The sequence below is a fragment of the Typopeltis vanoorti genome, chromosome 7 (genome assembly GCF_054136105.1).
Source record: "Typopeltis vanoorti isolate ZY-2024b chromosome 7, IOZ_Tvanoo_1.0, whole genome shotgun sequence".
Classification (NCBI taxonomy): Eukaryota; Metazoa; Arthropoda; class Arachnida; order Uropygi; family Thelyphonidae; genus Typopeltis; species Typopeltis vanoorti.
In genome coordinates, this window is record NC_143555.1 from 74,628,867 (window position 1) to 74,656,527 (window position 27,661).

Consider the following 27,661-nt stretch of genomic DNA (forward strand, 5'->3'; position numbering starts at 1 on the left):
ATTGACAAAGCATGTTTAACACACACACTTTCCACTTAGAGATTTACCCTGGGTAGAGGGTCTTTCCCTTCCAAGAACCTTTCTAATTCTTAGTCATTATTCCAGGATATATTTCGTTTGTGAACCGCATGTATTATTCTAGCCGGTTTGCTTGATGAAAAACTCTACCACTTATATAGTAAACCAGCTATCTCACCTTCAGTCGACAAGCCCTGATGAATGTTCTTCACGTCCTAGACAGGATTCGAACCCAGGTCTTTCAAACCGAATGACATCGTCAAAACTGATTAAACTACGAAGTCTCATTTGTATAGGGACTAATCCCCTCATTATCACCACTAAATCCAACACACTCAAACCAAGTCCCCTCCATGTGTTCTTTGTTTAGGAATGGAAGTGAAAAGAAAATGGAATTATTATTACTTAAGTATAAAGAGCTAATAAGCTTCATTTCGGCAATGAATACATTACTTAAATTAAGGGGATATTAAATCCCACATAGTTTTAAAACCGAATAAGAAACTCAAAGATTGGAATCAGAGAGTTTCTTGCTGAATATAGTAAACTATAAAGTATCGTCGACACTAGCGTTAGCCAATGCAAGTGATCCTAGTACGTAGTACAATACCGGGGCAACTCGTTGCAAATGTGGAGGAAAGTTCAGATCGCTATTCTTAGGTATTTTCCATAATGTAAAAACACATTTCCTAGGAAATGTATGCTGTTATTACATTATGGAGGGAGGTCACTACCCAGACCGGTTTCAGCCTTTTTTGAGGCTTCATCAGTGAGTAGCTAGACCTAATACCAAAGTGACAATTGACAATTGACATTTATTCTTTAAGGGTGAAGCAAAATGCTTTTCATATTCCCCGCTATCATTCGTGGTTACAGTGAGGGTAAAATTTACGAGCAGTTTGCTCGCCCTGAATGGGCATGGAGATTTTGTATCGCTATAGGAGGCTAATATAGTTTTTGGTCTTCTATATTTAAATATGTCCGTTGGCTCGTATGCTGCAGCTTGTTGAACCAAATCGTTGGGATGTGTGGACGTCTTTAGAAAAAATTTGGAAGCTAAGGATTGTAGATAAGAGAGAATATAGGGAATATTTGTGTCTCTGTGGAGTTGGCTGTTTCTGACATACCACGGGGCGTTCAAAATCATTCTCAAGCACTTGTTCTGCACTCGCTGTATCTTAATAATGTTAGTATTAGAGGTGTGGCTCCAGGCTGGAGAGGCATAGGTGATTATAGAACGAATCGTCATCTGGTATAGCTGCAATTTGATTCTGTTGCTGAGTTTGCTGTTTCTATTAATTAGCGGGTAGATCTGAGCTATGGCTTTAGATGCTTTTGCACATGCAGACTTGATATGTTGGTTGAAAGTTAGCTTTTTGTCGAGAATTACACCCAGGTAATTTGTTTCTTTCTGCCAGGGAATTTTAGTATTGAATAGTAATACATCTCCTGCAGGAGACATTGGCCTTTTTGAGAAGAGAACCGCTGAGCTTTTCAGGGGGTTGACTTCCAATCTCCACTTGGAGAACCAACCCTCCAGCTTTAGAAGATTTTCTTGAAGCTTTCTGGTAACGAAGTGGGGTCTGAGAGATCTGGTTAGTATTGCCGTATCGTCCGCATACAGTGCTAAAATGGAAGTCATCGGATTGTGTGGGATGTCTGACATGTATACAGAAAACAGCAATGGAGCCAGTAGAGATCCCTGCGTCACTCCAGCAAAGATATGGCTAATACCAAAGTGTATAGCGAAAAGAACTTATGTACTCTGCGAACGAGTTTTCCAAACAGGTGCAACCATTAAGTTACTTAAGTATAAAGAGCTAATAAGCTTCATTTCGGCAATGAAAACATTACTTAAATTAAGGGGGATATTAAATCCCACATAGTTTTAAAACCGAATAAGAAACTCAAAGATCGGAATCAGAGAGAGTCTTGCCGAATATAGTAAACTATAAAGTATCGGATCTTTGAGTTTCTTATTCGGTTTTAAAACTATGTGGGATTTAATATCCCCTTAATTTAAGTAAGGGAATTATTATTATTATAGAATGAATGATTAATGTTATTAAAGAAAATAAAATGGAATTATTATTATTATTATTATTATTATTATTATTATTATAGAATGAATGCTTAATATTATTAAGAAAATAAAATGGAATTATTAACAACAACAAAAATTTCATTTCTTTTCTCCATGTGTTCATGGCTCCTTCCATTTTATACCCCCGGAATTGAAGACTATGCTTCCTCTTGCCTCTACGTTTGTAATTTAGATGCTATTTTTCTCGGGAGGCAATGATGTGAAAGACCCCAATATATATATTTCATTCGAGATTCAAGACACTTAATGAATATATCCTGCTTTTTTTTTTTTTTACTTTATGAGCAATTTTTAAAGTAACCTATGACCTGGTGTGTTTCGAGAAAGTTTTTTTTTTTTTATTCTTATAAAAATTCAGAACGTATTTTATCCAGATTGTATTATTAAGTTGTGAAAATTCATTTCATTTATGGTGTCGCTCAAAGCAGAACTGCGACGTGGCATTTCCGTTTTGGAAACGTTAATTCGCGGATAAATGGCGGTTTTAGACTACTTAAGCAATCAAGAATTATCTATCGTTTCAAAATAAAAATTGAGTGGTAAACAAATAAATTTTGATATGCCTTTTGACTGTTAAATTAATAAGTCATTTTAATTTATGTAAAGAAGAAAATCAGGATTGGTATTCGTGTACTAGATTTATTCAACGTGCTTCTAAACAAAGGAAGTTTGAACATTGTAGTAGTTATTCTCTGAATTTTCAGCTGGCCTTGTTTGTTACTTTGCTAATGGTTTTGCACCTGAAAGTCGAAAGAAACTAATGTTGTAGGTTGAATGAACACGTTTTGACATGGCTGTTTTTGCTTTCCTGAAAGACAACCTTTTCATATGCCCTATATGCATTTGAAAATAATAAGGATGTAGTTTTTAATATAGACAGGTAAGACTATATATATATTGAAATAATAAGGGTGTCATTTTTAATGTAGTGAGAGGTAAGACGACAAAATTGGAATTGGTTTAAGAGACGAGCATATTTGATTGGTGGCCTTGCTTATATCTGCTCTGTTGCTGATAGTTCTCCTTCGATGTATGTTGTTTGCACTAGTGCGATTGTTATTTTTTGTGTAGGCGTGGGGGGCAAGTTTTTCGTTGCCTAAAATTTAAAGCTTTCACTAATACATCTGTGGTGTGGTGTTGAGGTATGTTTTTTTGCGGTGTGTGTATATATATATAGAAAGTTTTTTACCTTGGGTATAATATATGTAAAAGATACCAAGTTATTTTAAATATAAACCTGGTTTTTTTTACTCCATTTTCCAGTAAGCAAACAGACAGGTCGGTCAAGTTTGCAACACTTGCAGGGCAAACTTGACTGACCTGTGTTTGCTTACTTGGGAAATGGAGTAAAAAAAAAAAAAAAAACCAGGTTTATATTTAAAATAATTTGGTATCTTTAACAGGGTGCACGTATTTGCAGAGGATGCCAAATAAATTGTCCATTTCTAATTATGTAAATTATGTATTATTTTGACATTCTAAAATGTCATCCCACAGAGCTTTCATTGTAATTAAGTGAATTACTTTGCGGATAAACTCACGAGGAGAATTTTTTGCATATTTCTTGAATATTTAAGGATGTAAGTGAATTTCTATGAGAATGTGCAGATGTAGCACATTTTAGTACTTTAAGTGGGCCAAAGGTTTTATATAATTTGGAATTTTGATCTAGAGACCAAAGATTTAACTTTTTAAAGACAACTACCCTTTAGCAGAGTGGTGGTCTTACTCAAAGCAATGAAAATCGTTAACTATTCAGGGATAATTTAACTACTACTAGTGTCCAGTGGGATTTGAATTCTTAGTCACTCTGTGTTTGAAGGCAGAGATTCCATTCACCCTGCCATTCAAGCTCAGGCTAGTTATATGAAATGTTATAAATTGATAAATTCAAAAATAAAGATCCTTTCCGTAAAATAAACCTTTTTGTGAAGAATACGAAGTTCATGATACCCTAAATATTTAACGGATATCTAGTTTTTAATGTTAAAGTAATGGCTGAGAGAACACCTTATAGAATAAAATCTTAAGTAATGCATGTAAATAAAAATGTTTCACTTTTTGCTGCTCAGAATCACCAGTTTAAGACCACAAGTTGTATTTAGATCCATTTTTTAAGACGTTGAGGTAGCTCTATCCTTTGTTTTATGTGGTCTTTGCTTAATATTACGGAATAATTTTTCAGTCAGAAATTTCAGAAATATTACAGAATCAGGTGTGGAGTTTTATCTTATTTTGCATGTCCCCATTTTTGCTTTAAATTTTATGTTATTCCATAGACATTCATCTTGACACTTGCATGGTGAAAGAGCAAACATGAATTGATGTAATCCATTGTCGCTCAATACCAACTAGTTGATCATTTTTGATAATTGAGCTATCACTAAATTTGCATTGTTTAATGAATTAATGTGACCTAATTTTTGCACAAAAAAAGAGTTAATTTAACAGCGAAGGGAATGTATAATCTGTACTAGAGCAAATACATTTTTGTAATTCCCTATCTGTTTGTTGGCTTTCTTAGTAAATTTTTAAAGCTTTCAGTTTTCTGGCGGTTATTTGGCAAGTTACTAGTGGGTTTGATTAAAAGCCATTCCCATAGTGTTCAGAAGTTTTTAAAATTAAGTGTAAGTTGTTGGTTTGAATTCCAGTATGGGTATTTGTGAATGTGTTTGGGTTGGACAAGAATTTCATCACCTCATCAAGTGGCTTGAAAAGGTTTTGGGAGTATTTATTGCTTATTGGGAACCAGAACTTTCATGTCACTATATTTTGGGTTGGAAGAAGAGTGTGGAAACAAACCAGAGCCCTTACTTTTACCAGTCACACTATAGGGGCTTGGGCCAACCCTCATTCGAGGATACAGCAATAAAGTGGTTCTTCAGGCTGGCTACTAGGTTGCAAATGGGAACCTGATAATAATGATTCTGGAGCCTTCTTGATCAGCTAGTGATAAAACTTGCTACTAGTTACTCTGCCAGTTCATGACTGGAAAAGGTCCAAGTAGGGTGGCATGTGGGAGGTACTGCCAAAGTCACGTGTGGACAGGAGAAAAAAAAAGTTTCCACATCCACTTTAACATTTGTAGCCTAAACAGCAATATAAATTATATGCACCATGACCTGTGGTTATCCAAATATGCTTATATCTAGCAGAACCTCAGCTGACAACTTCAACAACCACTCCCACCCTCAACGCCCAAAAACAATACATTACACAGTTATTTCTGCCATAAGGACAGCCTGTTCATTCATCAGGACTGACATCCCATCTCAGAAATTATAAAACTTATTTGGTCTGCTTTGTCTCAATTTTTTATTTACCAAACCATCTTGCTGCATTCATTTGCTATCCATTGCTCTCCAAATTCAGATAACTGACCTCGTAGACTATATCTCTAAAGCTTGATTTCAAGTCTCCTTCACCATGGAATATAAGCCCTTCAACATTACAAGAATGCCAAATGGGATAACCTCTGACTTCTGCTCCTCCTTTCCATGGTCTGACTAATGTCTTCTAATCTGAACACCTGCTCACCTCACTTTGTGAGGATGATTCAGAGTGGATTCTTCCTCACAAAAATGAAGGCCTTTATCTCTCATTCCACCCAAAATTTCTGACCCTGTCTGGGCTTTTGTTCTGGCCAGCATGATTAAAAAAAACAAAAAACATCAGCATACCATGAATGGCTCAGCACCAACTTCAGCTACTTGTTCCATTACATTGCAGCTCACATCTGTTAAAACTCTCCAATTCAAATCAAATCTTGAAAAGGCCAAATGCAATTTGAGCAATCTAGTATAGTCATTTGTAAAGGTCATTTGGTACAACTTTTGCCCATGTCTCCACTACTGTCACATCAAGATGGTACAATAGTGACATCACCCAATGATAAATCTGACCTGCTGGCATCTTCTCTTCTCTTTCAACTCCTGCATTGATGACCAAGACAAAGTTCTCCCCATTTCACCTAAAACTGCTCACTGTATGTCATCCCAGTTTTCTGCCAGAAAGAAATTAGAAGAATCTTTAATAACTTGGATATGAAGATGTGGTCCTGATGGTATCTCACCTGTTGTGCCAAAAACTTGTACTTTAGAATTAGCACTTATCAGCTTTTCAGTCTGTCTTATTCAACTGCATCTACCTAACATCATGGAAACAGGCTGACTTCCAAAGAAAGGGGATGAAATTTTGCCAACAAATTGTCAAATTGATCCCCCCACCCTTCTCTCTCAAAAACTCTGGAGAAGATCATCAACAGCCAATTTCTGCATCATCTGGAAACCCACCAGCTAATTAGTGATCAGCTATATAGATTCCATCAATCCACAACTGACTTTCTAGTTTTCACTGCCCATTTTTAGACTGAAGATAGAAAACTTTTGAACTCAGATAATCTCTCAACATTTCTAAGGCATTTGAATGGTTCTGACATTGACACCTGCTGAGTCAACTTCTATCCTGTGTTCTATCTTCCTCCCTCTGCAACTAGTTCATAATCTTTCAGTCTGGTTGCTTACTATGAGTCATGTATGAGTGGATGGTTTCCTCTCTTCATATTTCCTCTGCAATGCTAGAATACCTCAAGGTTCTGTACTTTCAGCCACTCTATTACTCCCGCATATAAATGATCTGATCCCACCAACTTCAAATCTTATGCATAGCATTGTTGATAACCATGCACTCCATTTCTCCTTTGTTTGCATGACAAACCTCACAGTGTACAACTATTAGAAACCACAAGATTTATCATATATCTAATTTACTTGGTGTATATTTTAGTGAGGATGACGACAACATTATAGACTTCAGTTCTCATGTCCCTTCCTGTAACTTTTGATAATACTCAGATATTCCAACATGATCAGATCGCCTTTCTTGTATGACCTATATCTTCCATCTTTCCTAGCACTGACACTAGTTATACAGCCACTTTTTTAATAAACTTTTTCAGTTAAGGCACTACTTCTCACCTGTATAACTGCTAACAACACTGTATACATCCCAATTTTTTTTCTACCATGGAATACTGTTCACTTGTTTGAGGTCATGCACTTAAATCCACTCTATTGCTTGATGCTATCCAGAGGAGAGCAGTCCATTTAATTGATTTAATCAATTAAATCTCGCAGATCCATTCCAATCCCTCCCTCATAAATGTCTGGTTTCTGCTTTATTCCTGTTTTACAGGTATTTTTATTGACAGTGATCTGCTGAACTAGCCATTCTCAATCTTTCACATGTGGGACTGATGTGCTAATAGGTCTTGCAGCCTTCTGTGTTTTGGCTGAGATATATAAATTTTAATCCTTAGCCAACCCATTCATATGGATTGGATCCACATAAAAATATATCCTACTGAATAAAATACTCTTTCAGATTTATCTCCTTCATTTCCTGTGACTGCTATATATACTATATTGGTATGGAGTGCTTAAGAATCAAAGCTGTATAACTGAGAGGAGACATCAACATAGCCTTTAAAGGAATGCGGAGAACCGACCAGGACTTCTGACCTAATGTCCAATCCTCATCTTCTCGTGGTGCACCCTGTTGGGTATCTATTTGGATACTGAATGAACGAGAATGGGCTGGCAATTTGGGATTTAGCTGAGCAAATTGTATTCTTATTGGTTAAAGCAAAATAAAAAATGATGGTACAACATGACAAAATTACATGCTGGTTGGGGCATCACCCGGTTAAACAAGGCCCTCGTTGTTTTCGCCAGGGAACCAGGGCAAACAGCGAAAAGTCAGCTACTGGAACAAATCTGAAAACAAACTCCAACTCAACATCACTAGAGTTAAAGATTGGTACTATTAACATAAGAAGCCTGAATGGCAAAGAAATGGAGCTAGCTGAGAAATTAGATAAGTACCAGATCGACATAATAGGGGTAACTGAAACAAAAAAGGCAAAAACTGGTGAGATCTTTCTGAGCAATATATACAAAATGTTATATTCAGGCAATGACAATCAAGGAAAAGAAGGGAGTAGCCATAGTATTCAACACAAAATACGAGGCTAATCTTCTTGAATGGCAGGCAGTCTCAAGTAGAGTTTGGGCAAATATCAGAATGGGGAACTAATAATAATGGCAAATACCTGTTGGATTTCTGCTCAGGACATGGACTGGTTATTACTAACATCATGTTCCAACATAAAAATGTGCACAAATTCACAAGGAGAGAAGAGGCAAGGATTAACAAAAGTCTCATTGACTATGTTATTGTCGATAGTGATGTTTTCTCTCTGGTGCAGGACACCAGTGTGTACAGAGGATTTGAAATTGGAAGCGATTATCATTTAATTTTGAGCAGGATAAAATTGAATTTCATATTGAAAAGAAAGTAAGAAAGTAAAAAACATGTAAGAAAGTTTTAAAGTGAATAAAAGTTGAGAAGCTCTCAGATGTGAATTGTAGACTAAAATACACAAAGATTATTGAAGAAAAAATGAAAGAGTTTGAGAACAGCAACCAAACCTTGGAGATTCAGCGAAAATGATTGATTCAACCAGAGAGGCATGTGGTGAGTTTGCAAGGATAGAAAAATCAGAACTTCATGGTGGATACAGGAAGTTAAAGAGGCAGTGAAGGAAAAGAAGAAAGCATATCAAAAGCTCGAGTACAGAGACAAATGTAAGAAAGCTAAACACTGTGTAAAACTAGCTAAACAAAAGTCATGGGAGGACTTTGGCAAGAACATAGAAAATAAATATCAAGAAGGTGGTAAGATATTCTGGAGGTTGTTGAAGAATCTTAGAAATGGAGGGAAGAGTGCTGTGAAAGGAGATAGAGATGATAAAGGTGACATGAAAATGGGAGAAAAAGATATCCTTGAAGTATAGAGTAATTACTTCGAAATATTGCTAAATGAAACAAGCAGTGATTAAAAAAAAATAAAAAAAAATACTCTACAGGCATACAGTCAGGAATACATATCCATACGTGAAGTATGGATATAATAGAAAAAACCATCAAAGGCTTGAAATGTGGAAAGGCAGTAAGAGTAGATGATATTTGACCAGAAATGCAGGAGTATGGTGGTATAAAAGTCTTACAGTGGCTGCACTGCATAGTACAGAAGGCCTGTACAGAGAGAAGAATTCCTGATGATTCGAGTAGAGCTCTAATCATACCGATATACAAAAAAGGGAAATAAAAACTGAATGTGACAATTACAAAGGTATTTTCCTACTGAGTTTTCCTGGCAAGATTTATACAAGTATATTTGAGAAATGGTTGAGAAGAATTGTGGAAGAAATCCTTGAAGAACAAGCTAGATTCAGGCCAAATAGAGGCTGTCAGGATCAGATCTTCACTTTATGACAAATAGTTGAAAAGCATGGGAATATAACAAAGGTCTGTATTTAAGTTTTGTCGATCTGGAAACGGCATATGACATGGTACCAAGAGAGAAGATATTCAATACGCTACAGTTATATTTTGTCAGTGGGGCATTATATGAAGCAATACTTAGTCTTTATTTGAGTTGTAAGTCAGCAGTTAGAATTGAAAGAAGTAGTGGAAGGTGTTTTAATGTTAAATCTGGTGTGAGACAAGGATGTTACATTATCCCCCTCTGTTATTCATTATCTATATGGATCATATTATGAAGGAAAGTGGTATTAAATCTGATATCAAAATTGGAGATGTTAATGTCAGCTCTTTGCTTTATGCGGACAGTGTTATACTTCTAAATAAATCTGCTACAAGTTTGCAAGATTCCCTGAACAAATTGAATAACTGTTGTAATAGATATGGTATGAAGGTCAGCAATAAAAAGACAAAGACAATGAAAATAGGTAGATCATTGAAAATGTCAGCTGTGTTCTGAATGGAGAACCTGTGGAACAAGTAAATAATTTCAGTTACTTAGGCATGGTTTTTAGTGAAGATGGTAAATTAAATATGGAAATAGACAATAGAATCAACAACCCTAGTATGGTAGGAAGTCAATTGAATAAATTCATATGGAATAAGAGAGAAATTAGTCAGAACACTAAATTAGCTGTATACAAGACAATGTTCAAACCAGTTTTAACTAATGGATCTGAGAGCTGGGTCAGAAGTAAAACACTTGACCAAAGACTAGAGACCGCAGGTATGAGATGCCCGAGAAAGATTAGAGGTGTGAACAGATAGCATCAATGGCAATATCATATAAAAAACGAGGATATTAGGAAAAAACTTGACATTGTCAGCAACTAGGAATGCATTAGCAGAGTTAATCTCAGGTGGTATGGTCACTTAAACAGAATGGGTGAGGAAAGATTAGCAAAAGAAGTGTTCTTTGCCAGGTTGGCAGGAAAACGACCCAGAGGAAGACCAAGATATAGGTGGATTGATATGGTACAAAGTGCTTTAGACGATGGAATTGTAAGATCTGATAATGTTGGAGTCTTGACAGGTAACAGACTGATTTGGAGGAAAATTGTATATAGGAAATTAGTAATGATGTAAATTTTTCATGTAGTACTATCCATATCCTGTACACCCCTTGAGGGTACATATCAGGAATTTAATGATGATGGTATTCATAAACATGAAATGCAATTTAAAATTCATTAATTCATGAAACAGTTGGGAAACCAGATATCTAAATAGGTCAATTAGCTAGATTATGTATATTGTTTGGAGATAAGCATTCCATAACTGGTCACCAATTGTTGATAATCTTGCCTCTATCTGATCACTTTGCTATTCAGCTTATTTCTAACAAGCCCAAGTTTTGGATTTTTTTTTTTTTAAATTTAATAATTTAACATCTTATTTGATAGAGAACAAAAAAGACAGAAACAAATCTAAAATAGATCTTAATACACACTTACCATGTAACTTTGCCGAAGGTGTTTTAAATTGTTCTTTTTTTATCACTTGTAATGTTTTGGTATATATCATGAATTTCATAACTGTTGCTACAATTATTTTTGCTTGGTTTCTTGCAGGAGGATGACGGCCACTTCCTACTTAAATTTTAGTGTATATTTTTGATAAAAGGACTCTCACGGAGCTGATTCAGTGCAGGAGATCCAGCATAAACTTGCTTATACTTATCCAACCTTGTCTTAAAATGAATTCAGACTACTTGTCCCAGCATTCATTCTGCTGCATATTCCAACTTCTCATCACCATGAAGTTTGGAAACCATTTCTGCTTCCCTTTCTAATTCTTTACACAGCTCTCATGAAATGCCATCCTTTTGTCTTAATGGCATATGTCTTAACAGAAATAGGTTTTAATGGTATATGCTTCTCTACTATAATTCAGTGAAATGCTTTTAAAATCATATGGCTGCATTAAAACCTTAGCTATCATAAAATTGCAGTTAAAGCTGGTATAAAGAAATATACACCTTGGAATATATGTACACAGTCATGTCAAACCACACAAGAGAAGCAAAAAATTTTTGATAAATAAGGGAATAAGACAAGGAGTAGAATACCTTCAAAATTTTTTATATCCCCCTTAGAGTAAGTTTTACATGAATTGGAAGAATTAAAATTAATGGAAATATTCTTACTCATCAGTGTTTTGCTGTTTGATATAGTTCTCTTGGGCAGAATATCTAGAAATGAGAGAATTAACTGAAATGTTCAGTTCAAGCAATAATGAATGGCAATTTAACACCATAGAGAATTTCGTTGAAGGATAAAGTGGAGAGAACAGATTCAGGTGTTATCTGGGAAAAATCATGAATATTAAAAATGGACAGAACATACTGACAAACTGAAAGTCCTGATCCAAAGCTGTTTGGTACCAGTGTTATAATAAAAGAAATATATAACTATTTCTGTGGTCCCTAGAAGTCAAGAATACTAGTTTAAATGACTTTTGGGAAGATGAAAGGCATCTTCAAAGGTGATATTCCAATTCTACTTATAAGAGGAAAGCTTTCAACGCATATGCGTTATCTTTAATTACATATGTCAGTCAAACCTGGAATTTAAAAAGGTATGGTTTGCAAATTGAAATGTATCCTGAGAAGATTGGAAAGGAATGTCCTTAGTGTGTTACATAGAGATAGAATATTCTTCTATTTGACATGATTAAAAATAAGTATATATGATATTAAATATCATGGTCAAAACGGAGATTGGTTGGTGTAGTATAAGATATAACAAGGTGGCCTAAATTATCAACAGACTGGCTACTTAGGAGTAAGAGACAGGCAGTAGGTAAATGGAAAGACCAAAGAAGAAACAGTAGGATGAAATTATTAAGATGGATGGCGTGGAAATGGATAAGTACAGAGTATTTTTTCTGTTACGAAGTATATTACACTTGACAACAAATTATATTCTTGTTTTAATCCTTTACTGAAATGCAAGTAGGTTTGTATGTGAAGTATCTTCATGACTAGTCTACTTATATGTAGTCAAACTTCACATCAGTTACCTCTGTATCCAGTAATACATTAACATTATAGGAAGAGTTACTACCCAAACCTAGGAATCTAACAAGGTTAAATTAATGCAGAAGTCATACTTTCTGTATACAAATAGTAGAACATTGTATTGCATGTTATTAAATATTCTGTGGTCAGAGATAGGGAGATATTTTATGCTTGGTTAGAAAGTATATATTTGTCAAGAGAAAAAAAATTATGGAAAGAAAGTTTCTAAACCATCTCTCATCCAGAGTAATTAATAATATATATATATATGTGTGTGTGTGTATGTGTGTGTATGTATGTGTGTGTATATATATATGTATATATATGTATATGTAGAAAGTATTTTACCTTGGGTATAATAAATGTTAAAGATACCAAGCTATTTTAAACCTGGTTTTACTCCATTTCCCAAGTAAGCAAACAGACAAATAAGTCAAGTTTGCGCCTGCACGTAATGCAAGTCTAGCTGACCCTGCAGGTAGTGCAAGACCAAGATAACTCATGGTAAAAGTAGAATAAGCTCTGATCACTAATCTTAATATTTACCCCTAATGCAAAGCACATCCCCTGGAGGAGATGTATGATGCTTTGTATTAAAGGCAAGGGGCCACTACCCAGACTGGTTTCGACCTTTATTGAGGTCTCATCAATGGGAGCCAGGCTAGAAATACCAAGATTTTAGTAATACAGAGCTTATAAGTATTTTACCAGAACAAGTTACCATAAGGTGTTTTAACCTTATTAAATAAAAATCTCAGGAGGAGATATAAATGTAGAAAGTATTTTACCTTGGGTATAATAAATGTTAAAGATACCAAGCTATGGTAACTTGTTCTGGTAAAATACTTATAAGCTCTGTTTTACTAAAATCTTGGTATTTCTAGCCTGGCTCCCAGATGAGACCTCAATAAAGGCCGAAACCGGTCTGGGTAGTGGCCCCTTGCCTTTAATACAAAGCATCATACATCTCCTCCAGAAGATGTGCTTTGCATTATGGGTAAATATTAAGATTAGTGATCAGAGCTTATTCTACTTTTACCATGAGTTATCTTGGTCTTGCACTACCTGCAGGGTCAGCTAGACTTGTATTACGTGCAGGCGCAAACTTGACTTATTTGTCTGTTTGCTTACTTGGGAAATGGAGTAAAACCAAGTTTAAAATAGCTTGGTATCTTTAACACACACACACACACACACACACACACACACACACACACACACACACACACACACACATTGATCAAAAACTCAAGGAACTCCTACAAGAGGCCAATAAAGCTGCAAGGGATATTCCTCCTGGAACTATTGGGCAAACGAATCAACTTATGTACTCAATAGCCTATGTCGTAACATCTGAATTAGGATATAAGATTAGTAAACCCAAAAGCAGTAAGGCTTAGGAACCAAAATGGAAGCATTGACTGGAGAATAAAATTCTTAAACTCAGAGCAGATGGGACCAATTTGAAAAACCTTAAGGAAAAGAAGCTGTAAAACGCAAAAATCCTAAATAATCTCGTAAAGAGATATAACACTGGAACACGACCTATTGATGAAGTATTAGAGGAAGTGAAGCAAAAATAGTTGCAGCTAAAATAAGAAGATACAGTGCACGCATTGAACAGTACAAGCAAAATTCGATGTTTTGTGCAAATCAACACCAGTTTTATAAGAAAATTGATTGCTGCAGGAATGATAACCTTAAAGAAAATATAAATACCAGAGACAAAGAAAATACACTAAAGTGTTGGAAAACCTATGGGACGACCCTAAGAGGCACAATAACAAGGCATAATGGATTAAAGAAATTACGAACAAATCTCAAGAACAAAAGGACCAACTGAAATGGTTCAAAAGCAAGCAAAAAAAAAAAATAAAAAATTGGTCAACACCCAGGAAGGATGAATTACATGGCTACTGGTTGAAATATCTAACAGGCTTACATGAAAGACTTGCTAAAAAAATAAAATTTTATGATGTTTTAGAAGGAAAATGCAAAGAAGAGTGGCTCACAGCAGGGAAAACGTTTTTGATCATAAAGGATAAAGAAAAAGGTCCAAACCCAGAAAACTTCCGACTAATAACCTGCCTGCCAACAACTTTTAAGCTACTCACAGGCATACTAGCTGATAAAATATACAGCTATCTTAAAGCAAATTCTCTTCTCCCAATTGAACAAAAAGGTAACAGCAAAAATTCAAGAGGCACAAAAGACCAATTGCTGATTGATAAAATGATTCTTAAAAATTGCAAACGTAGAAAAACCAACCTTTATATGGTTTGGATAGATTATAAAAAAAAGCGTTTGGTTTGGTGCCTCATAGTTGGATTTTAAAATGCACAGAACTATTTGGTATTAACGAAAACGTGCAAAAATTTTTGCAATCCAGCATGAAAAACTGGAAAACAATGTTGGTTATAAATAGAGAAGAAATTGGAGAGGTAAACATAAAACGGGGCATCTTTCAAGGAGACTCATTATCTCCTCTATTGTTTATATTGTCATTGATCCCCTTAACTAGAATTTTAAATAAAACTGCTCATGGTTATCAAACTGCACAAAAGAGTGCAAAGATATATCGCCTTTTATCCATGGACGATCTGAAGTTGTATGCAAAATCAGAGAATGAACTTGGATTGTTCATTCTCTGATTTTGCATTCTCTGTGTGCACTGAATATGTGCACACAGTAAACAGTGTGCACATATTCAGTCAAGATATATCAATGGATTTTGGCTTAGACAAATGTGCAATTGCTGGAATAACAAGAGGAAAGTTTGAAGATATGAACGAAATCGAGCTGCTCAATGGTGAAATAATCAAAGCAATGAAATTCGAAGACAGCTACAAATATTTGGGAATTTTAGAAGCATCACAAATTCTGCACAATAAGATCAAAGAAAGAACTAGAGCAGAATACATAAGACGATTAAGAAAACTCCTTAAATCAATGCTTAATGCTGGAAATTTGATAAAAGCAATTAATAGCTGGGTCATACCTGTTCTGAGATATTCAGCAGGCATTGTTGAATGGACCCAGCTAGAGGTGGAAGATTTAGATCGAAAAACTCAAATTAATGACAATGCACCATGCCCTCAATCCTTGCAGTGACATTGATAGGCTCTACTATCACGCAAAAAAGGAGGTAGAAGATTATTACAAGTGAAGCAAGTTATTGAAGAAGAAAAACGAAATTTAAATGATTATCTGCAGCAAACAACGGAAAAATTTCTAATTGAGGTAAGGAAAGAGGGTTTATTTAAACCCATGAAGACAAAATTGGAATACAAAACCAACCAAGTAAAAGTGAAAACCGAAAGATGGAAAAATAAGGCATTGCATGGAAAATACCTTCGCAGCATAGAGGAAACAGCGCTGACAGCAACTTGACCTGGCAATGGTGGAGAAATGGAGCACTAAAGAAAGAAACAGAATCGGTAATTTTTGCAGCACAAGAACAGGCCATTAAAACCAACGTTATGAAGGCAAAAATACAAAAAATTCAAGAAGACAGTAAATGTAGATTGTGCAAAGAAAAGGAAGAAATGGTAGACCACATTATAAGTGGATGCAGCAAAATCGCACAAATTGAGTACTGTAAAAGGCATGATAACATAGCTAAGATAATCCACTGCCATTTATGTAAAAAGTATGGGTTTGAAGTATCTAAAGACTATTGGAAGCATAAAGTTCACCAGAAAGTGGTTGAGAATGAAAAAGCTAAAATACTCTGGTATTTCAAAATCCAGACTGACAAAAGCTTGGAATGTAACACACCCGATATCACAGTGGTTGAAAAAAGTGAAAACAAGGGTGTTAAGTTTATCAAAATATCAGTACCAGGAGATAGTCGGATTGACAAAGAAAATGAAAAAATTACAAAATATCGCAATTTGCAAATCGAAGTTGAACGAATCTGGCAAAAGAAAATGAAAGTTGTTCCCATAATAATAGGTGCTTTAGGCGCCATCCCTAAAACTTTGAAAAAGCATCTAGAAGCACTCGAGTTAAATGGATTAAAAATTGGGCAGCTGCAAAAGGCCCTTTGTTCGGCACAGCTTTCATTTTCAGAAAGTATTTCCACAACTCATAGGCCCTTGGGTAGGGCCCGAATTAGTGGAATATAACCAGCCTTTTCTTAAGACTGAGGAAGCAAATCAAGCTTTGATGAACATTATATATATACACACACACACACACACCATTTTAGTACTTGTATATGGAAAATATGACTTCTGCATTAATTTAACCATGGTATCTTCCTCGGTTCCTGCTGAAAAGCCCTCGATAATATATTGTCAAATATAATGTACAATGGATAAGAAAAACTGAAAAAATAATGGAATGGAGAAAAGTAGGGGATGGCATCTTGTAGGGGATAACTGTTTTAATGTGTCATGGGAAAATATTTTACTGATTTTTGGTTGAAAGTTATTGGTATTTGTGATCCATTCTTTCTTTAAAGCATTAAGAAATACAAAACTGGAAAGGGTTATCTTGACTGTGCTCTAAATTTGTTTCAGTTTATCTCCTGTATGTTTTATTTGATTGGTTAGTACTGCTGGCAGTTGTAATGTCCCATTGTTATGCTATTCAAACCATATGTTTAAACATAATTTGTAACAGGAGGATTCAAGGTCACTTCCATAAAACTGAAGCACACATTTGTGTAAAAAAACATGAGTAGGAACCAGCAGTCATACCACTACCATAGAGCAAGTTAGCGTTTTCTCATGAATATTAAAAATGGACAGATACACCAAAACCTTACCAAAACACATTCAAGCTGGAAGAATATGTATTTTGATTTGTTTCTCCATAGAACTAGTTTTTTAATTTTTCCATAGTCTGTGTTCTCTGTACTTTTTTGCCCCATGCCAATCAGTGCATGCTTATTGATAACAAAGACATGGATTTTAGCTGTTTACTGTTGTGAAACACTATTTCTTATGGTTTGTATTTCCAAACACACATTCTCTAGTGTCTGATGGCAAGTTAAGGTTACCAGGTTTCTCGAGGAGCTTTAGCTCTTTTCAGGCAGTATTTTTGGACTTCTATTTCAGCACGTTGCCAGCTGCTTGGGAATGCTTTATTGCTGCACAGTGGCAATAGAGGCATTTCTTTCAGATGACATCCAAGTAACTTTTCCCATCATAGTTAACTACTTCAGCATACTCATTTGGCATACAAAATTGAAATGTTTTCAGTGTGAATTTCTGACCTCCTTCATAAGCATAAAATTTTCATATTTCATTGCAACATTCAGTTTCTTGCCGTTAGTGGTGTCTTATGATTTTTTGTAGGATAATGCATCTCTTTAACAATCACGTATGGTACAATCAAGCTTTGCTTCCTAATCAAACTCTATTATTCTTCTGCATTCATCATCAGATTCCTAATATATATCAAGGGATAAAGGTTGGTCGATTGGTAAAGCCTCTGCTACTAATGGCTCAGTTAAGTAAGTTTGAGCACGGTTAGTAGTTGGAAGGAGCCCAATTGTTCGATGCTGTTGGCACACTCTCCCTCGATGAGTCTTTGGACTCCCTGGAGGTGTCAAATAATAATAATAATAATAATATACTATGATAGCACTACATGAAAAGTTTATATTATTGCTGACTTCTCATCAAGAGTTTTCTTCCAAAGTTACATCTGTATGCAAAGGGAATTCCTAAAAGTTTTTGCACAACCCTGAGTAAAGTGGAGCACCATTTAAGAAACAATGTCTTAAGACTTCTAAGATGTTGTTTCTTAATTGATGCTCCACATTACTTAAGGTTCTGCAAAAACTTTTAAGACTTTCTTTTGCATACAGACATAACTTCTACTAGATGTAGTTACTAAAAAAACCTTAGATGAATGGGTAAAATAACTGGCAAAACTGTGGGGTGTTATCCAGTGGTGAGCTATAAGGGGCTTGCGGGGGCTTTCCCGAGCCCTTTGTTAAATTTTCTCAAATTTGCAAGTTCCTTGTTCTTCTTTACTTTTTTATTTTTTCAAAAAAAAAAAAAAATCAAAACAATTTTTTGAAATATATTAAGCAACAAACTCATACAGTAACCTAACAAAGTAATTTTATTAAATAAAATATTATAGTTACTGTTACTACCATTTTACCAATAAGAATTCACTTTTGGTAATCACATATAAAAAATAGGACTATAAAATAATGGCCGTTGATTGGTAACTTTGATTATCACTTGAAGTATAAAAACAAAAGAGAAACATAACGTATTTCAATATCATTGTGTTTAGATAATATTTATTTATTATTTATACATTGTTTATCATAAAAACTTCTAGCGCAAACAAAAATTCATTTTGTTCATAAAAAAATGCAGACTATGGCATATGTGCGATTATAAAAGATTTTATTCTTATTATATTTTGATAGTTAAAAAATGTTTTTCTTATGTAAGATAAATTAACACAGATGATTATGTGCAAATATTTCATGTTTAGATCAAGAAATATTTGTTTAAAAATGATGGCCTTTACAGGTTGATTGCCTCCCCCCACGTACTTTTTGATTAAGGAGTACAGAAGCTGTGTTAATAAAAGTATTTGTGTGAAATAAGGCTTTTGTTTGCTCGACGATGCGAGCCCTTTGTTAAAATTTCCATAGCTCACCACTGGTGTTATCTATTGATGTTAGGGTATGATTAGGCAGTTATTACAGTGCATTAAATACTTTAAATGCTTTAATGTTATTGTAATTATATATTAAATATATTTACTGATACGAGAGAACCGCATAAGTTAGATATTTAAAATGATAGAAGTTAGAAAAATGACAGAACTATTATTGACACTGCTGAAGAGCATATACTGTCAACTCTTCTTCTTCTGCAGCTTCTCCCACTTAAGTGGGTCACTGTTGATAATGAGTCTCCTCCACACTTCCTGTCTTGGGCTGTCACCACATCCAAGTTCTTCATCCTCAAGTCCTCTTCTACCAGCTCCCTCCATCTCTTCTTTGGCTGCCCATGCTTCCGCCTTCCTTGCACACCCATCTGCATGACCCTTCTTCCCACATATTCGTCCTCCCTCCTCATCCATGACCAAACCATCTCAACCTTGCCTCCTGTATTTTCGCTCCTAAGTTCATAACTTTCACTGTTCCCCTGACATAGTCATTTCTCAGACGATCCTTTCTGGTCACACCACACATCCACCTAAGCATTCTCATCTCTGTTACTTATATCCTGCTGATGTTATTTTTCCTCAGGGCCACAGTTTCTATAGCATATGCCATAGCTGGCCTCACTACTGTCCTATAGATTTTGCCTCTCAGATTGTTCGGCACCCTCTTATCGCATAACACTCCAGCCATCTCCCTCCAGTTCCTTTAGCCCGCTTGTATCCTGCATCCCACTTCCTTCTCAGCTCCTCCATCTTCTTCCACTGTTGAACCCAAGTATCTAAAGTCTCTCACCTTCCTGATGACATTTCCTTTCAGCTCCAGATCTGTCTTCTGTCCGCCGCCCACTGTGCAACACATATACTCTGTCTTACTTCTGCTCAGTCTCATACCTCTCTCTTCCAGTACTTGTTCTCCATCTTTCCAGTTTAGTTCCCGCTTCTTCTCTTGAATCTGCACACAGCAAGATGTCATCTGCATACAACATTGTCCAAGGTGCATCTTCTCTCACCTCCTCTGTTACCACCTCCATCACAATATTAAACAGAAACGGACTTAATGTTGACCCTTGATGCAAGCCAACTGTTACTTGAAAACTTTGTCTGTCCCAGACAGGTCTGAATCTGAACACTTCTCTTCACATTTCTGTACATTTCCCGCAACAACCTGACATATTTCTCCGGCACCTTCTTCTCCCTCAGACACCTCCAGACTTCTTGCCTTGTCACTCTATCGTATGCTTTCTCCAGATCAATAAATGCCAGATGTAGCTCCCTTTGTTTCTCTCAATACTTTTCCATCATCTGCTGTCACCCAAAGATAGCATCTGTTGTTGATCTACCAGGCATGAAGCCAAATTGTTCCTTTGCAATCTCCACCTCCTTCCTCAATCTACCATCAAGAACCCTTTCTAGGATTTTCATTGTGTGGGACATCAACTGTATTCCTCTGTAATTTTTACAGTCTTGTGCATTCCCTTTACCCTTGTAGATATGGATGTTCTACTGATGTTCTGCACCATCCCCTCAGAAGGCTGCCCATCTCCTCTGTTGAGTCCTTGCATTTTCCTCATTCAAAAGTCCCTCAAAGTATATTTTCCATCTGTTTCTTATGTCCACTCCATAACACTCTTCCTTCAGCATCTTTGATCTGCCTCACATGCAAGATGTCCTTTGTTGCTTTATTTCTACATTTCGCTAGTTGGTAAATTTTTCTCTGTCCTTCCTTTGTTTCTAATTGATCATACAGATCTTGATATGCCTTCGCCTGTGCCACAACTCTCTTGGCTTCTTGCTTTCTCTCTCTGTACACCTCTCTGTCCTCTTCCACTCTTGACTCATCCCACTTCTGCTTTGCCTTCCTCTTAGCTGTCACTGCCACTTGTACATTATTATTCCACCACTAACCCTCCTTCTGCTCTCTAATCTTTCCAGATGTCTCACCAAGCACCTCGATTGCACAGCTCAGGATTACTTTTGAATTATGTTTCCACCAATCTTGTACACTTTCCAGTCCATCCTAAATCCTCTCTAACAACCTCTCCCTAAAAGGATTCCTCGCACTCTCCTCTTTTAAGCGAAACCACTTAATTGTCTTCATCCCATGGCATCCAGAAAGTCTGCGCACAGCAGTTCAGTGTTGCTGTGCTACTTGATCTATTGGAATTACTTTACAATTTGTCACAACCTTAAAATGGTTTTCTTCTAGTCAAAATGTAGTCAATTTGTGAACTGTTGTTACCACTCCTAAATGTTATCAAATGTTCTTCCCTCTTGCAGAAAAACGAGTTCACAATTGCCAGATCAAATGCTACTGCAAAGTCCACAACCCTCTCTCCTTCCTGGTTCATCATTCCCAATCCATGGCCACCATGCACCCTTTCACAGTCTCTATTCTGTCTTCCTATGTGTCCGTTCAAGTCTCCTCTGACAATCGCCATCGCATTTTCTTCCAATTCCCTCATTTCTTCATCTAACACGTTCCAGAACTCATCTTTCTCCTCTGCTGTACAACCAACTTGCGGGACATATACACATAATACGACCACCCGCTCTTCTCCAAGACCCAATTTCGTTCGCATGATCCTGTCGTTCCTTCTACCCACTTCCAGTACTTCACCCTTCATTCTGCCACACACCACAATTCCTACACCATTTCTTCCCTTGTTATTCACTCCAGAGTAGAACAATATATATCCATCTCCCAGTTCCTTTGCCTTTCAACCCTTCCACCTTGTCTCCTGCACGCATAAAATGTCCAATTCCTCTTCCTCATCATGTCTGCCACCTCTCTTCCCCTTCCAGTCATGCTTCCAACATTCAGTGTTCCCACTCGCAACATCCTCTCCACCTGCTGGGCTCGCTTCTTTAACCACACCCACCCTTGACGCAGTAGCCCTCGTCCACTTGCAGCTATAGGGCGATGTGGCTGTGCGTCGCTTAAGGGGTGCACCCTAGCCCTTGTATCATTTTCTCTTTGACTTATATCATAGTTTGAGCTGGCATTGAAGTTTTCCGACCGGATGCCCTTCCTGACATCAACCCTCGCATTTATCTGGGCTTGGGACCGGCACCTATTGAGACTAGTTTGCCTCCTTCGGTGGCCGCCTAAGACGAAATGACATAGCAAGATAGGAAAGACTTATCCCTAGCCCTCGAATACTCCAATAGCATCAGGAGGAAGGAGCAAGGAGAAGAGAAAGAAGCAAAGAAAGGAGAGGAGGGACCAGTCTACAGAATAATATAACAGATATATATTACATGAAGTAAGGCATGGTCCAGCATCTGATACCTCCGGTTTGCCATGCCTGTACTCACTAAAGTGAGCCCTTGAGGTTAAATAAAAGAACATATACTGTCAACAAGTGATCTAAATATTGATGTTACTACTGCAGTTGAAAATGTGAAGGAGCATACACCACCTAAGATTGATTTAAACATTTTCTACTTCTGCATTTGGATTCACATAAAAAAATATATAGTGTGTTTGTTCAGAGGTACAAAGTAGCAGCCATATCAGAACATATTGATTTTTGGAAAGAAAAGAGGATGACTTAAAATCTGAGAACACAGATGTTGCATACACATAAGGGTAATGAAAATGAATTGGCTCTTAAAGCTTTTTTTTAATATATATATCACTTTGCATTACAAAATTTAAAAAAAAAAAAAAAAAAAAAGCCATAAGGAAAAACTGGATTATCACTTTTATGTTGGACACATGCTATCTATTAAAAGATAAATTTGCTAAGAAAATAAAAACAAGGCCTCCCCTTTTTCACATTATGATAAGCAAAGATATTCATCAACAACATTTCAAAAAATGTTAGATTTATGCTTCTAAGTTGAGTCTACAAATCTTTGTAAGACCTTATTACTTTTCTATGTTAAATGTAGGGTATTAGGGTCACTACTATAAAATTGCACACTGTTGTGTAGAATATCAGTTTATTGGGAGAAGAATAAAATTAAAGAGGAATTTGAGCTGCTAAATTTAAAATTTCTTTGCCATACAACTGGCAATTAAATTTTTTCACCATTATTGGGTATTTTTTTTTAAATGACAGACTATGTTTCACTTTATACTGATGGGAGCTAATACGATCAGTCAGTTAGTGGGCAGAGATGAAACAGATGTCAAACATGAAAAGTACACATTGCGTGATAGAGAAATTTAACTTGTAAATGTTTGTGTTGTGTCGAATCAGGTATTAATCCAACTCCCTTAATTGAATACTCTGCAGTATTATGTGATGAAATGAGCTTTTATCATAAAACATTACTATATGCAAAAGATGAGTGACTTTCCTAAGGTCAGATATTAAAAAGACAGTCAACTGAGAGAAGAAATATTTATTTTTCTATCGAACAAAAACTCTAACCTTGTGTAATTCTTCAGAAACATAGGATTGGAACACAAAATTGCTAACTTGCAGATATGTTTCAATGCTTAATTTTTCTCTCTAGGTAATACAGAAAGCGATATTTGCATTTATAATAGAAATAAAGAGAAGTAATAATTAACCTTTGGATCTAAAAAATGGAAAAATAATTGCTTTGCAATTAATTTAAAAAAAAAAATTTTTAAAAATTCAACGCTGATGTTAATGGACTGAATGATGTTGCAGAAAAGAGTCATCTAACCATCTAAAACTAGCTGATTATGATCAATCTCTTAAATCTTTTAACTTGGGTGGGACAGAGGGAGTTAGATCCATTCACTTTCACTTACAACAGATTACGAATGAAGAATGTGTTTGACAGGTCATCGTTCAGAAATAAAATTTAGAAATTTAAAAACTATTTATCATTTCCATTAATAACAAGAAAAATTGTTATCGTTAAAATTTTGAAATAGACTTACTAGTATTGCACACCTGCAAAGAAATGCTTGCTTCATTATTTTACTTGATAAATTTTAGTAAAAATTCATAGCAGATATTGTCCTTTAAGTGAAAAAAAGCATTTAGGATCCAGTTTTGTTTTCTTTCAGTAAACTTGCATGAAAGTGAATTCCCAGTCACTTCAGTCTTAATGAATAGGTCAAAATTGGTTGAATTTGACACTCACTTTAACTAATAAATAGTACACCAAACATTGGTAATTTGTTGTTTGTAGGCAGCTCATATTTTTATTAAATATGAGCTGCCATTTTTTTTGTAATTATTATTATTATTTGTAAAAATTATTTCTAATACTATGTATCATCATACATTTTTTTATTAAATATTTTGCACATAACAGTTCATCAAATTCCCATTCCATGAAAATTTTCATAAAAATTATCGAGTCATGCAAAAACAAAAAAAATTATGTAGAGGTCTCCCAAAAAAAATTTTAGAAATGCTTTTTTAAGACACTTCTGAATGTATCAATGCACCTACATCTTGGTCTGTGCCACTGACATTAAACACCTCTTTTGCTACTCTTTCCTATGCTGTTTAAGTGATCTTTGCCAAATTAGATTAGCTCTGCTCATGCATACCTGGCTGCTAATAACATGTTCCTTCCTGATGTCTTCATTTTTAATGATTGTCATTGATGCCTTCTGTTCTCTCACATAATTTTTCTCAGAACTTGTGCATGATCTTATGTTTTCAGCTGTTTCCAATCCATCTCTCTGTCTATAAATTAAATTTGTTTCGAATACTGTTGTATACAGCTAATATAGTTCATTGACTGATTTCTCTAATATTTCATACAAATTCCCATTGTCACTTTCCTTCATAATGTGATCCATGTATTGATGAATACCAGCGGAGATAGCATTCTCTCACGTGACGTCTGATTTTATGTGAAATCATCTTTCTCTTCTTCTTTTTATTCTAACTGCTTGTAAATCAAATATAGACTGTATTGCTTGCTGTAGTGTCCAATTTACATCATATAATTCTAGTGTTTTGAACAGCTCTTCTCCTGGTAGCTTATATATTCTTCCAGATCTACAAAACTTAAATACGGATCCTTGTTATATTTACTGTGATTTGTCTTAAAGTGAAAATCTGATCCTGACAGCCAGTATTTGGCTTGAATCCAGCTTGTTTATGTTGCTCTTCCACAATTTTTCCTAACCTGTTCTCAACTATTTTTGCACAGTTTTCATTAGCCTGCCAGTGTGTCTCTAAGGTTTGGTTCTGTTCTTTAAACTCATTTTTTCTTGAATTACATTTGTGTCTACAGGTTTACTTCTGAAACTGCTCAACTTTATTATTTTTTTTTCACACACATAAAAACTTTTAAATGATATTCAAATTTATCCTCTTCAAAACTAAGTAGTGATTGCTTCCTTTTTCATATCCACCATATACTTCTAGGACCTGAACCGGCATGAAGATATCACTTTGCTATCAGCAATAACATCATTTCTTGTATCTTCTCTCCTCGTGAACTTGTCTTTTGTTGGAACATGATATTATTAATGACTGATGTGAAGCTCTGAACAGAAATCCAGCAAATATTTACCATTATTAGTTTTGCTCTTTGCTTCAGATTTTCCCAAAACATTTCTATATGTGGAATTCATTTCCTGTTGTGCTATTTAAATCTCTAATGAGAATCATCTTTTCCTGTCAGTTGCCTTCTCTTTTGTCTCAAAAAGTTAAATTTTTTTCCTTAATAGAACCTTCTGTTGAATTATGGACACAAATAATTCTCCAATAGTGAAATATCTCATTTTGATGTTTTCCTGCATCATTATACTTGATATTACCTGCCATTCAAAAATATTTTCATGTTTAGCATTGAATATAACAGCTGTTCCTTCTTTTCCATGATTATTTTTGCCTGAATAACATCTTCTAATGGTTATTTAGAGGAACTCACTTATTCTCTTTGTTTCAGTAATAATTATGATACTAAATTCTTCTGTTAGTTCCACTTTTCTGTTGATAGTTACTGTCTCTGTTCTTGGATCATATTATGATCCAAGAACAGTTAATAGGCTGTGGGTTTAAATCCCACTGTGGCATGGGCATTTGCAAAAGTCTTTAGGTGGCAGGTAATCTTCATTACTCAGTGGAAGTTGCATCCTGATTGATTTGTAGGTCTGAAGTTGCTTGAAAAAGTACTATGTTTTAGTCTGGCATTTCAGAGGAACAATTCTTTTTAGGTCATCCACACAACTGAAATGTATAATTCTTTTGCAACTTTGAATTTGTAGCGTTCATATTGAAAAAAAAATTTCCATAATCCTGATATCTTTTATGACATGCCTTACTTCTTTTGCTTTCCGCCAATCATATCATATCAGAAAATCATATCTAGGCACAGTAATCCATGAATGGTATTAAGAACAGTGTGTAGGTCAGAAATAACTGGACAATACCTGAAGTGTAATTAAACATTTTTTTAAAAGTTATGTATGTTATATATTGATGCTGAATTCATGAGTCTTTTCTTAGAGAATACAGAGACACATATAAGAAAGCTAAATACTCTGTTGCTAAACAAAAGTCATATGAAGACTTAGGTAAGAATATAGAAAATAAATATCAAGGTGGTGGCAAAGTATTTTGGAGGCTGTTGAAAAAGCTCAGAAATGGAGGAAAGAGTGCTATAAAAGGAATTAGAGATGATAAACGTGACATGAAAACTGGTGAAAAAGATATCCATGATGTATGGAGTAATTATTTTGAAAAATTGCTAATTGAAACAAGCAGTTGACAGCACATTGGTAAAAAAACACTCAATAGGCATGCAATCAGGAATACATATCCATACTTGAAGTAGAAAAAGCCATCAAAAACCTGAAATGCAGAAAGGTAGCCGGAGTAAAGGATATTTGAAAAGAAATGCTCAAGTATGGAGGTATAAATTTTTCAGTGGCTGCACTGCATAGTTCAGAAGGCCTGAACAGAGGGACGAATTTCAGATGATTGAAGTAGAGCCCTCATAGTATAGTTCGCCCACCGATTTGAGGTCCCTCGACACTTCTGCGCATGTCAGAAAAAGGAGAATCTATTCCAATAATAGGGTAATTAGTCTGTCTTCTGGGATGTAATAATAAACAAACTGAGTTTGTTTATTATTACAGGTCGGAAAATTTAGCTTTTCTTTTACGAACATTGTTGTTTTTAAAGTGTAACTATTTTGCTTGTATAACAGTTGGAAAAATGTACGTAGAGTGTATGTTCTACATAAAGCAATGTCACTTCGCTCCATGATAAGTTTCCTTTTATTCTGGGACTTTTTAAAACAAAATCCGATTTCATGAAGTATTTTCATTAAAGTTTCTCTTTTCCAAGGAAAATTAATTTTTTCTTTAAGCACAGGAATCAATTTCGGAACAGTTGGCACTCTTTTCTCGACCACGTAAAATTTGTGAATAGCTCTTCTTATAACGTCTACATCAAAATCATTCAAAGCTACGGTTTCGATGGTTTTCTTTCTCTGGTGCTATTTTTTTAGGAGATTTAAATTTTAGCTTACCTTCACCTTTTGATTCCCTACGAATTCTTTTAACAGTCGACCCCGATATGCCTGCACTTACACGTTTTA

The 27,661-nt window shown here is 35.4% G+C and overlaps 1 protein-coding gene across 1 annotated transcript in view; it reads left to right on the forward strand.

Moving 5' to 3' along the window:
* Positions 1-2,630: 2,630 nt before the first annotated feature.
* The window catches only part of LOC150104784 (uncharacterized), a 35,590-nt gene continuing 10,559 nt past the window's right edge, over positions 2,631-27,661 (forward strand). The window contains exon 1 of the mRNA XM_090395348.1: positions 2,631-3,002. The gene's annotated coding sequence lies outside the window, so the exon portion shown is untranslated. The remainder of the gene's footprint in view (positions 3,003-27,661) is intronic.